This window comes from Thunnus maccoyii, chromosome 22 (assembly GCF_910596095.1).
Source record: "Thunnus maccoyii chromosome 22, fThuMac1.1, whole genome shotgun sequence".
NCBI classification, from domain to species: Eukaryota; Metazoa; Chordata; class Actinopteri; order Scombriformes; family Scombridae; genus Thunnus; species Thunnus maccoyii.
In genome coordinates, this window is record NC_056554.1 from 11,394,661 (window position 1) to 11,407,048 (window position 12,388).

Sequence of the window (12,388 nt, forward strand, 5' to 3'; positions counted from 1 at the left end):
TTCCATATAGCCAGCTGTCTGCCCTTCTTTGGGTCAGGCTGACTTCTCTATCTGGCCGTTCCCATGGGAACTGGTATTCATCCATTTCAGGTTGGTGATTTTGTATTAATCAAATCTCTGGACAAAGCGTCTCTGTCTCCTAGGTGGGAAAGGGCCATTCAAGGTGCAGCTGACAACAGCATCAGCGGCAAAGGTCAGAGGCACCGCATGGGTCCATGCCAGCCACTGCAAGCGGGTGCAAGAACCAGAAGTGGGATTTCCACACATCACAACAGACCATAGCTGAGTAGACATAGCGGAGTAGCCGAGTAATTTCACATGGCCAAGCCTCTGACTAGAGACTCCATCGTTTCCCAGATAATCAGGGAATCTGCTGAAGTGGCTGCACTCAGGACTGAGTCGAGTTGTTCCCAGACTACACAAAAGAAGAAGAGGACTGATGAGTGAGCACCAAAGCGCTTAGCAGTGAACCAGTGGTTTAGGAGCCTGGGATCCCACTAACACTGAAAACATAACAGCTGATGAGGTCCAGTGACTTACTACTGACTCGCCAAAGAACTGTGATTCAATTCCTCACAGAACTTGTGACTGAACAGGGGAATTTCAGGTCTGTAGTACTAGTGGAGAATTGAAAGGACTGTACATACTAACTGACCCTTACTTGTCACAGACTGAGACTGCTCACCAAGATAGGTCAGGAGACATGATAGTAAGCCATATATTTGAATATACAGGTCAGACATTCATGAACTTAGTCCTCCATAGATATGAACAACTAGTATTACATGTAAGTGACAATCCTGAACAAACTTTTCAACACTCAATTAAAAATGGAAAGACTAGGTAGAACTTCATTAGGATGTAGCCCCAGAACTACACTATTTGTATTCTCCTTGATCATCACGTTAATTGTGCCACCACTATTGTGGTTCTTAGAAGGCAAACCACAGGAACCAGAAAATAGTACACACATGAAGAGAATCACTACTACTATTCAAGCCACTCAACAAATGGTAAGCAATGGTGATAATGGTTTGGAGTTGATGTATGAAGACCTCTGAGGATTTGAAGACTGGGTTCCACCAGGCAATATCTTTGATGAAAAGAAAAAAAACCCTAACAGACGGATGGTGATTCATGAATGTATCCTTAAGTATGTGAACTAAGAGGTAAATGTCATAGTCTAACTGCAGAACATAATTTTGAATTTTTTCTTGATATGTTTTCTTCGGCTTGTTAATGATTTATTCTTATAGTTATGTTTGCTTGTGATCATTTTATTTTGGTTTTTAATCATATATACAATTCAATCAAAATCAGTCATGTATTCAAATATATTTTCAACACATGCATAGTAATATGTACTCACATGGATGTACATAACTTTCATTAAACATTGATATTTTTTGTTAGTACATGTGAATGTGAATTATTTTAGCTTTATTGGCTATTCTCAGAGTCAGGTAAAATGGGTGAATAGAGATGTTTACTTTTATTTCTATGGTGTTTTATTAATACTAATTTTCTTCTCTTGAATTGATAAATTAAGAAAATATCTTCATATCTCTGATTAGATGTGCATGGACTGATGTTAACGTGTCTAAGGGTTAAATATTTGAGATTCACTATATCACATTACACTTATCACATTGTTACATTACATTATTAATTCTACATTACATTATTCATTCTTAATTGTTACATAATCTGTTCATATTAATCTGTGTATACTTTGATTCACATGATATTTGATTGACTAAGACAGGTGTATGTTACTCCAACTCTTAAGGATATTATGGTAATTATTGTTCATCTTACAATCAACAAAGGGGGTATTGTGAAGGAATTTTCCATAAAGCCAGCTGGCTGTTCTTCTTTGTGTCATTAGCTGACTTCTCTATCTGGCCGTTCCCATGGGAACCAGTGCTAAATTAAAAAAATCCAACAGCAAGGTCTCTTCTTATGTTATGACTTGGACCAAGGCTGTCTCCAATGCAGAACCCTTATCGGGATGGGGCATAGAGTTTAATTAGGCATTGGTGAGACTGTCACTGCGTAAAACACCCCAGAATCCGGAGATGTTTTTGCTCAGATATTTCAAACTGTGACCCATATGTGATGAAATCCATGTTGGATACTATCCGATCACGGCATTGTAAGATGTCATATCTGGAGCGCATCTTATCTCTGGATTGGGACCACTTTGATACTATCAGGATATGGAGTTAAGATATTTTTCTGATATGACTGATGCTGTATTTTGAATGCCACACACATCACATATCTGATGTCAGCATATTACGATACCATTGAAATGCCTCACCTCATATATGTTAAAATCTGGAAAGCATTATACATGTGGTAACCGTGGCAGAAAACTTTGAGATATGATTTATAGCCATTCAAAGATGTGATTCAAATCTGATCAAAGTGACTGTGGATACTCACTGTTTATGACTTATGTCCAGATCATATCAATATCCTAATTGGTCCCTTCCTCCAGCACCTTCTGGCAGGACATTACAATCCTCGTCAGCCGTGGTGCCCATTATTTTGTTGGGGAAAATTTTGTACAGTTTTCTCCTTGTCACTCATGAGACTCTCATCAGCTACCTTCAAATATTCCAAGACATCACGTCCGAAAAGCTTTCTCTTACCTTCACCCTTTTCTTGGAGAGCTATAAAAAAGAGAGAGAGAGTAAAAGAGTTGTGTTGCATTTCATTTCAGTTCAGCTCCCAGTTTTCATGCTCACCATTAAAAAAAAAAACAAGGCTATAGCCAAGAATTTAGTTTTTGGCATTTCAATTTAAGCTGAATATCTCTACTAAAGGTTTATTATATTCAGTGTTGAGAGTATAGAGCAAACCAGACATCACCCAACCCCAAAAGCTTTTGTAAATTCACCAAAACCCTGTTTCGAAGTCATCCTACCCCAACACAAACAGTAAGAATCATGAAACACAGAATAATAATAACAACAACAACAACAACAGTAACATGCCTAAAACATTTAACAGACTGACAAAGCAAAAACTTTGAAGTAAACAGTGCAAGCTGTCAGGACTCTGGATATCTGAACTGGATTTGTTTTCATGTCTCCAGAGACACAAAGGAGTGTTTGTCATTTTAATGGAGCTTTTTCAGTCTTTTGTACCACAACTTTATCATTAGTCTCACTTGGTACCAGCTTACCACGCATCTATGGCCTCAAGAGTTTACTTCTAAGCATTTGAATTCTAGCTGAGCATGTTTCTCCAAGACCAATTTTTCTGGACTTTGGATAGTCAGTGTTGAGAGTGTAGAGCAGACTGGCCATCACCCCAAAAGCTGTTGCAAAATCACCCAGGCCGTCAACAACTATCTTCCAACACAACAACTACCTCAGCAACTGCCCCAGGGTCTGTAGGCCCCTCCAGTAGCTCCAGGAGCCAACTGTCATCCCTCTGATACATGGCTCCACAGCAGCACCCTTCTGGTTTGAGAAAGCCAGCAAGGAAATGCTCTTCAATTTTTTGACAAAGACATTGCAGTGTTGTACATTAAATACTATCAAGGGTTCAACAGTTTGATCAACATTCTACCTTATTTCAGACTTACTCAAACCTGCAGTGCAGAACTTTTACATATAAATGAACGTCTGTTACCTTCAAGCCCTTGCCAAATTAGTTCACACAATGCTGATCACTGCCAGATAAATCTATCTGTATTCCACAGTATACTGGAGTTTTTAATCTGGTGTTGGGTTTGACATTCCCTCACTGGCTGGATGAATGCATACTGCGCATGCTCTATGGGTGGAGCATGCATACTAGGGACTTCCGCTGGCCAAGCTGGCTAACTTCCAGTTAGCTCTCTGCTAACTTGAAAGGGGATAAAAATAACTTAATTGTGTGGCTCTTCTACACTTTCCAAATGTTATTGGACCGAATGGAGTCTGAGTTAGTCATATCAAATGGATATCTGCCACATTTACAGTCTTTTAGCATCAAAATTCTCTCTTTGTGTTTCCTCGGACAGTGTTTCTCTGTTGAGCTGCAGTGGAAACAGTAACAAAAAGAGGGACTTTGGCACTAAAAAGACTAAGGTTGAAAGATATCTATTTAATTTGACTCATTTGGATGGCTGAAGCTTCATATTAGCTTCAGATAAACTTAAATACATTTTTGCACAGAAAGAGGACTTGTGGATTTTGACCCCCCCCCCATCACTTACATTGTAAGTGCATTATGAAGGGATCTTCTATCCCCACAAAATAAAACATATTCAGTTACAATATGACCTCAAGTTTAGACAAAGCAGCAAGATTCATGCAACATGGGGCAACGGCATGTAGCTCCATAGTTTATTTTATTGAGGTGGCTCCAAAAAGGCTGGATTTGCAGAGAGGAGCACCTCTCTATTCCAAAGAAAATAGACAATTTAGACACTATTTATACCCAAGACAGATCTTCACGATTTGCATTTGCTGTGGGTGGAACAGGGCACTAAATACGTCAGCACTGAGTGGACCTGGAGATTTTCTAAAACTGAAACCAAAGCAAATACATTTGTTGCTATCTATCTGCTTTTTTTGTATCTATCTATCTACCTATCTATCTACCTATCTATCTATCTATCTATCTTCACAAGATTTCACTCTATAATACTGTACTCTGAATGTTACTGTGAAATCAATGCAGGCGTGGACATTGCGCAGGAAATTACTGTGGAATTTTATTTGAACTTGATTGTACAACATTGTGGGATTGACATCATCAATTGGGACTTTGGTTCTGATACGGTGAGTAATGAAATCGCTTTTGTTAAATAACTAATTGACAGGATTTTTGATCTGATAATGTATATTATTTTAACCTGTAAATTAACTAGCACTAGCTGTTTGTCATATGCAATGGTAACTGGTCATAAGGGGCAGATGGGGCAGAGCCCCTGTGGCCCAAAAAGGATTTTCCCCATAGACCACCATTGTGAAAGAGACACCTGTAAAATTGTTGACAGGACCCCTCAAACTGCAAACAATTCAATTATGACTCTTTCTATTATGAACTTTTGATCCATGGAGGTTTTATGTTTGTAAAACTTTCCTCGCCAGAAAAGCGATTTAAAAATCATCACAATGTAAAGTTTATAGGCCGAGCGGAGGCTCGCGGGCGGGGCCAGCAGGGGAAACACTACTGCGCATATTCAGTGGGCCGCACAACGTGGAAGCAAACCCGGAAGCTAGAAACTTTATTTGGCGTGTGCGTCAGGCGTGCAATTCCTACAGGACTGAATGGGCGCCATTTTTAGTCCGGTATCCAGCTCTTATAAGACATCCACGGCGCCAGGCGAGCAATTCCTACAGGACTGAATGGGCGCCTTTTTTAGTCTTCCATGCCGTAGCCCCACTAAAGCGTCATTTCATATTTCACAGTTGCAGTGGGTCTACTGCGCAGCTTGGAATTTACAGTCGGCAAAAAAGAGGGGAGCCTTTCTTAGCTAACGCTCGAGCACAGGCTAACCCTTTATTTGGAGGAGAAACTGGAATTAAAGCGCCTCGGAGTCCACCAGCCACGGAATACTGTCATCACTCAAACAGCTGGTAAAATTAAGCGCGGGTTTAACGTGGTGAAGTTTGCCCAGAGGAAAAACCGCCATGACGCCCTCTTCTGAGCCGTCAGCTGGTGAGTGAAAGCATATTTTATCATCCTGCCTTGGTGGTTCTGGTCCGTGCATCGGCCATATTGTTATGCTAGCTCGATTGATATAGATGGTGACGAGTATCATTGTGTCCATGCTTATCTAATGAGGTTGCTTTCAGAAAGTTGTTGTCACAAAATGGAGTAACTTATTGCTAAAAAGTTGTCTTTGCACTTCGTCGTGGTGTTGAGCTCTTTGCTGTTCGCTTATGGTCCTGTAGGCTCATTTGTTCTGAGCTTGGTTATGTCGGCTTATGACGACAGGATATCGTATTCTTAATTAAGCAATATTACACGAGGGTATGCTTCAGTGATGCGGTCAAGTGCCTCGTGTTCGTGACCGCATCACCGTCGTGACTCAGCCAGCCAACTTCAGCTAATGCTTTCTAGAGATCGTGGCATTTCCCAAATTGAATAAATACCACACATATAAACACAAACCTACTTTGCTAGCTCAATCTGGTTGTAACTAAAATATCCTTTTAAAAAAAATTAATTTTCCATGGACAGATTTAGCTACTACGTCCGCAAACTTCACATATATTTTTAAGCACAGCTAATGGAGGATGGCGGAGTGGGAGCTGAGATATACTCTCAACTGAAGGGAAAATGGCTAAGTTTTGCTGTGTATGGGGGTTTAACACTAGCTCTGTCCGCTGTATGTGTCTTTGTATGTGTGTGTTTTTGTTACCTCATTGAGATATTTAAATTATAAACACTGACCTCTTCAGGACCAGTACTCCTCATGGGGACCAAAGCCCAACCCTATTGAGGCAAAATGTAATTATTGAGGTCCTGGATAAGGTTAGGGGTAAGGTGTGAATTGAGGTTAGGTTAAGGTTAGGGTTAGGCATGAATCGGTTATGGTTAAGGTTAGGGTTTGGGCTAGGCTGTCCACAATGAATGGAAGTCAATGCAATGTCCTTACAAAGACATTACAGATCTCTGTTTGCCCCAAACACTTTTTCTACTGTCCCCGGGACGCTGTTAGTTTCAAGCCCTGATTAAGGTAAGATGAAATCTCAAAGTGTTTCTTACTGAATAATGTTCAGTTTTAAAGCACTTGTTTCTAGTTATTACTGGTGCTACAGAAATTCATTTGCGTTTGTTTTTGAATGGTAAAGGTCTGCAATGTGTCCTTTCTTGTTTTAGATAATTGTAAAAATGTCAAGTAGCTAAGAGTACAACTTGCATGTGATTACTTGTGTGGCAAACTGTCTTAAAGGGAAACTTCGGTATTATTCAACCTGGACCCTATTTTCCCATCTTTTTTGTGTCTAAGTGACTAATTGAGACAACAATTTTTGAAATTGGTCCAGTATTGAGTGAGAGCAGCTTCAGCTGGCAGCTGTTAAACAGGTCGCAATTGAATCCTTTGGGGCAACAGCACTCTGTCAATGTATACATCCACTAAAAGTGCTTGTTTTTGCCACTTACAGGCTGAGATTGTAATTATAAGTGTCTGACAACATTATGGAAAGGACCATAAAGAGAAATAAAATGTTTTTCTTTTACCTTTTGCTTGATCCGCTCTGTTTGTTATTGTGTCTAACCAAGTCTCGCTCAAGGAGAAGTCTCATTCTGATATATCTCAATAATTGAGATGTTGTAGAAATCAACTAAATATTCAGCCATGGCTTTGAGAATATTTCAGATAATACTAAGATACACTTTCTGTACTCCCAACACAACAAACTCCTTGCAGCACTCCTCTCTCCGACTCTGCCATGGCTGAATATTTAGCTGATTTTGACAACAATTCAACTTTTTCGAGATTTCAGTAAATTATTGCGGAATTTTAGTGTGTTCCGAAATCCAAACGTGTGTTGTGGCCCGCAGTGGTCAGAGACAGTTGATGTGTGTTATAGCCCACAGGCTAACATTGGTGTAGCCTGTGCCCAGCTTGTGTGAGGGCCATGGGGATATTTAGTTTGTCCTTAGAACAATATAGGCTCTGTGGCTATACTTTATATACCTATATTGCAACATTTTTAGTGCTTCTAATATTCCTGCTGAAATTGAGAACACACACCTTAATGTATGTAAAGAAAATATTAGCTGTGCTGAATATTCTTACTGAAATAATTGCAGTAACACACAGTCTATATGAACCCCCATTGATATGCTGTTTTAAATTATAAGCAGATTAATCTGTACCTCATGTTATATTTGTTTGAATGAGTAATGCTGCTGAAATATCCACAGATTTGGTCAGTATTGTAGCCAAATATTGAGTTATCTTATTGAGTTAAATATTGAGTTATACTTATATATTTATATATATAGCTATGTGTCATATTTGGAGTTAAACATTTGATGTATCCAAAATGCATACAGTGTGTGTCAAAACAATTGGCACCTTTGATATGCTCTGTGTATGAATAATTTAAATGTCAAATTCACAATTCACTTAGTGTAGCCTATATCTGCACTTCATATTCCACCATATATGTTCAAATGAGGGATACTGCTGATATGCAGCAGACTTGGTTGTATTCTAGTTAAAAAACTGAGTTCAGATATCTTCTTATTTGTCATGAGGTCATAATCGGATATACATGTAATGTACCTGGACATTGTATTTTACCATACCACAAATACTGACTTAGTATACCCAGGACACAGTGCACATCATTACCAACTTTGATATGCTCCATGTATAATTCATATCAGTTAAATATCAAAGTCAAAATATCACCCAGTGTGTTTTATCTGTACACCATATTCCATCTTATATGCTTCAATGACAGTGATAATATGCCAAAAATATTCACATTCTAGCCAAATACTGAGTCCACATATTTCAATTTCAGCTTCGAGATAGCTCTCTGCTAACTTGAATGGGGATAAAATAATTTAACGGTGCAGCTCTTCTAGACTTTCCGAATGTTATCGGACCGAATGAATCAAATAGTAAAACGAGTCATTTCACAGGGGTTGTGTGACGCTCAAAACAATTTATCCACCACGTTACAGCCGCTACAGCACAGCCTATGACATAAAGATGTGTAGACAGTGGTTTTGTAATTACTCTCATTGCCAGAAGGGGGAGACAAAAGTCCTACACTCCAGCTTTAAATCATTATTATCTTAGTCAGTACTTGGGACAAGGTCCAATATTCTTCTTCAACTTATTTGTAATCACATCACAGTGTCTGGAGCTGTTGCATAGAGGAGAAGTATTGACCATTCCTTACAACAGCGATCTGTTCTGTGACAAAACTGGTGTGTGTACGTGTGAATCAAACACCTTCATAATGCAAGGAGTTCAAACCAAGAGAGCACACAAATGGGCTGATAATGCTAGTGGTGCTATTTATTTTTATAGTGCTGTATTGTCATGTAATGCATACAAAGACCCTTACAGTGGCTGTGTGATGGGGCATTGCTGATAGATCGATTGGATGTTGCAGCACAGACCCTAGTCTCTTTTTTTAAAAAAAAAAAAAACCTTTCTATTTATGAAGGTTTTTTCATCTTAACTCTTATTATTATTTTCTTTATGTTGTGTGTTCTGTGTTATTAATCCTGTTGCACTATGAATGACAAGTGTGGTGCAAATTAAATGTATTAATATTATTATTATGGTGATTGATTCTGCATTTTGGAACACTACTTTGATGAATATAAAGTTGTCACACAGTTGTCACGGTGTAGCCAATGCGATGCTGAATGTTTTCTTGTAAACAGTTTATGTTGACAAGATGTGCAAATTCATTAATTTATTCTTACCTCTGCCTCTGTTATCATATTTTTGACAGGCCTGCAGCTTTTAGTTCCAATGATTGCCACATCCTGGTATATATTCACCTATAATCACATATCCTTTACATTGTTTCTATTTCTATCCATATCCCATGGCATACCATAGTACCTTAAATTATGGAATGCATTTCTCCTACTTTCTAAGCAGCCAATGATTTCCATTCATTTTTGTAACTTGTATAAATCAATGCCAGACTTGAAACTTGCTTGGGTTTGGTAATCTGTCAGAGTGATTAACGTCATGCCTATCGTTCTCAAAGTTGTGTAATTGTTTAGTGGTAATACATTGCTGCTTTTTCAAATGAATCTTCATTTAACCACGGTACTGTGTAGTAAGTTTCACGAAAATAAGAGTGGACATGATGTTCACTGTAATCGATTACCTAACTCAAACAAGTGTCAACTCTGCAAATTGATTTTTGTGTAATGAATGGAAATCAATTGCTGCCAGTAATGCAATTGATGCTGTATTATAACTAAGAACTAATTTACATTGTCACGGTGTGTACGGTGTATCTTGATGAAATGGTAGGAATCAGCAAAGAAAAATCACTGGGACATTAACCTGATGATACCAGACCAATTTTTCGACAATACTTAAGACACATACAACACGCAAATACAAACAAGTCTAAAGGATTTATATCAAGCCGTGAGTCATAGTCATCCATCCTCTTTGAAAATAAATGCATTTATAGATGCTCAGTGGAAAAACCGAAAGGGAGTATGTCGGATAAAGACATTTTTTTACAAGACAAAGGGCAGCAAACACAATCAGTTTATCTAAAATCTGCAGGACTTTGCTTTTGTATCAAAATGTCATGGGACTGTGAGTCAATAACTCACATTGAATGACTGAGGGAGAAGTTGTGGTTTCCTTTAATGAAGCAAGAAAACAGTTTATCTGGCTAGATTGACCTTAGGCAATTACTTTAAGCGCAATCCTCAATCAATAAAACACTAGTTCTGGTGGGAGTGTGTGTGTATTTGTGCATGTGTGACACACAGCTATGTGTTTCCTTTGGATGATGTAACACAACAGACTCTGTTATTATTTATATATAGTATTTTTCCTTCCACGGTATATGACCTCCATTGTTTTTGCATCTTAACGCTGTTCAAGTATTTCAACACATACCAGTAAAATAGACCAGAATTTTAAGAGGCGTTCGTACTTAGTTTTCAGTGCATACCTCTGCTGTCACCTTAGTGGATAAGTGGTCCAAGGAAACTGACAGCGTTTTAAAGTTGAGGTTCCTGGCCTTTAGTTATGTAAAATGTATCGTGTAAACAAATGTTTTGTGTAACCACAGTCAGTTCTGAGCAGCAGCTGTCAAAACTAAATGCCCACTGGCTCTTTCAAGAGAGTACAGATAAAAGTGACCCACTACAAATAAGCTTTGTTCTGTTCGGGGTGTGCAGTGGCACAAGGGCAAAATAAGAAATCACATTTCAGATGAATATCTGCACAATAGTCCTTTCTGCTGTATGCCGGGATGACCTTCTAAGATCTAAATTCCAGATACAGTATAGAGAGGATGCTCCAAATTAAAGCTTTGCACAGGAAATTGAACTGTCAGACAGAGAAAAAGCCAGTTCGTAATATAGTTGATTTTTATGCTGAGGGTTTGCTTGTGCAAATGTCAGAATTAATGGCAGTTATTCTGCATGAAATACAGTATTTGCAATGGAGGCTATACACTTTTGCACCTAGCAAGCTGTTATCAAGGTGATCCACTGTTGGAAGCCACAACTGTATACTATAAATATATATACAAAGATAAGTAAAAACTACACAGTAGTAAATGATTAAGAATATACCAGAAAATTAAACATAAGGTAGCAAGAGGAAATTGAGTGGTGGCATGGCAGATACGTTTTCATTGAGTGGCATTTTTAAAAAAAAATATTGATTGTTATTTATATACCATAGTCTACATTTTCCACATATTTATGTTCTTGGTCTCACTGCTAACGGAGGGCCCTAATATTGGTATTCAGCTTCAGCAACAGTGTTGTGTCTGACAGACTCGTGTTTTGTGTTGACTGCTGGGATGAAATATTTTTTTCTTGACAATCTTCTAAGACATTTCTAATGTAATTTATTCTAAGCTGCCAACTGCTAAATCAACCAGTTAAATAATAACACATAAATAAATTATGAATACAATAAAGTTACAGGTAAATACAGTGAAGAATATTTTGCTTATTTTTTAAGAGTAACTTAACAAATCCACGTTTTTGAAGTATGTTATGAGTAAGGACGGAATCAAGATTCATTTTCTCCCTCAGCTTATATGTATATTTATTCAGACCATTAAGCAAGCTTCGTCTTTTTCATCAGCTCTCGAGTTCACACTTTCAGTGTTACTCTTACAGTCTTACACTGGTTTCATGTTTTGTCAGCTTGTCAGGTCACACCTATCTTGTTTGACAGCGCCAATAAAGTATGTTCGAAACCGAGCAGGCACACTGGCAGTGATACTTTTAACGCCATGTTTGTATTTTCACGCATCGAAATCAAAAGCTTTAACTACTTGACAAGTTTTGCAACGGCAGGTTGCCAAACAAGTCCCCCAACCTCTGCTGAAATACATTGATAGTAGTGCTGGTGTCTTACTAGACAGTTTGGACATGATGTCTTTATCACAATGGACCTTGGGGCTTCCGCTGCTTGTTCATGCCTCCTTTTTGATGGATCCTCAATGTTTTGATATTGGCAAGTGAACTTAAGGGATCTTTGTCTGTCCTGTGTTGTCCACTTTTTTTTTGTTTGTTTTAGAGTAGATATCCAAGTGAGGTCTCTAGATATGCTGTCAAATCATAGAAGCGTGTGAAGGATACCAAATGTGTCAGATGCCCATTTCTGCTCAGTCTATTGCTCACTTTAGTTTTCACTGCTGATTCTTTGTATACCAAATTTTGTTCAGTTGGAAGCATTACT

At 38.4% G+C, this 12,388-nt stretch overlaps 1 protein-coding gene across 5 annotated transcripts in view; it reads left to right on the forward strand.

Moving 5' to 3' along the window:
- Positions 1 to 5,243: 5,243 nt before the first annotated feature.
- LOC121889117 (phospholipid-transporting ATPase ABCA1-like) overlaps positions 5,244 to 12,388 on the forward strand; it is a 186,770-nt gene continuing 179,625 nt past the window's right edge. For 3 of the 5 annotated variants that reach the window (XM_042400825.1, XM_042400824.1, XM_042400826.1), the window contains exon 1: positions 5,245 to 5,664. The gene's annotated coding sequence lies outside the window, so the exon portion shown is untranslated. Of the gene's footprint in view, positions 5,665 to 12,388 lie in introns of all 5 variants that reach the window. The other 2 variants (XR_006093442.1, XM_042400827.1) reach the window with 1 other exon arrangement.